The sequence below is a fragment of the Echinops telfairi genome, unplaced genomic scaffold (assembly GCF_000313985.2).
Source record: "Echinops telfairi isolate 266 unplaced genomic scaffold, ASM31398v2 ScPeMD7_5592;HRSCAF=6446, whole genome shotgun sequence".
In the NCBI taxonomy this organism is placed as follows: domain Eukaryota; kingdom Metazoa; phylum Chordata; class Mammalia; order Afrosoricida; family Tenrecidae; genus Echinops; species Echinops telfairi.
Window position 1 is genome coordinate 24,921,388 of NW_022109491.1, and position 1,065 is coordinate 24,922,452.

Here is a 1,065-nt window from a genome sequence, read left to right on the forward strand (position 1 = left end):
GGGGGGGGGGGGCTTTCTTTAGAAAAAAATCAGATGACCCATGGGCCATCCCGATGCCCCCAGGGCGAGGGAAGACCGGATGGAAGGAGCTGTGGCCTCAGCAATTCCACTCCAGCGTATGTACATGCAGAGAGCAGCGGCATGGACAGACAGACACTAGGGCTGGCTGCACCTCGAGTTGCACAAGCCAACAGGTGGCAACACGGAGGGGTCCACCTCCTATGCCTGGGGCTACACATCCACAGTGGAACCCTGCTCCACTGCAGAGAGAGACAAGCCTCGATCCACGCTACCTCATGGGCGAACCTTGAAGAGAGAATGCGGAGCGAGGGGAGCCAGTCACCAAAGGACACGTATGAAGGCTCCCACGTACGTGAAGTGATCTCAAAACCACGCTCCCTGCCGTCAGGTGAGTTGGTGTCGACCGTCTCAGAGTGACCTTAGAGGACAGGGTAGAATGGCCTCTGTGGGGTGCCGAGACTGTGACTCTTTCAGGGAGCAGAAAGCCTCCTCTTTCTCCCGAGGAGCAGCTGGGGGTTGTGAACGGCTGACCGTGCAGTTACCAGCCCCACGTGGGACCATTATGCTCCCAGAAAATATCTAGGACAGGCAGATAATGTGGGGATGGTTACTAGTGGCCACCAGGGCTTGGAGGCAGGGAGAAATGGGACGTCATTGTTTAGGAAGCAGTAAGTCTCTATTTCTGGAGATGAGAAATTTGGTAAGCAAATAGTGGTCATGGTTGTGCCACCCGGTCAATGCCCTTGGTGTCATTGAGTTGTACATGGCACTGCTGTGTTACATGTGTGTACACGCATAGGTGTGTAGAAGTATATGCAACTATATGTATCTGTATGTGTATATATATATGTGAGAAAGATGAGGCTTTCTACTCCTATAAAGAGTTAGTCTTGGCAAAGTGGGTACATAAGCAAATGTGGTGAAGAAAGCTGATGGTGCCCAGCTATCAAAAGATATAGTGTCTGGGGTCTTAAAGGATTGAAGGTAAACAAGCAGCCATTTAGCTCAGAAGCCACAAAGCCCACATGGAAGAAGCACACCAGC

The 1,065-nt window shown here is 51.9% G+C and overlaps 1 protein-coding gene across 1 annotated transcript in view; it reads right to left on the reverse strand.

Annotated features, from left to right (window-relative positions):
* HCK (HCK proto-oncogene, Src family tyrosine kinase) overlaps positions 1-1,065 on the reverse strand; it is a 79,106-nt gene that overhangs the window by 16,658 nt on the left and 61,383 nt on the right. The window lies entirely within an intron of this gene.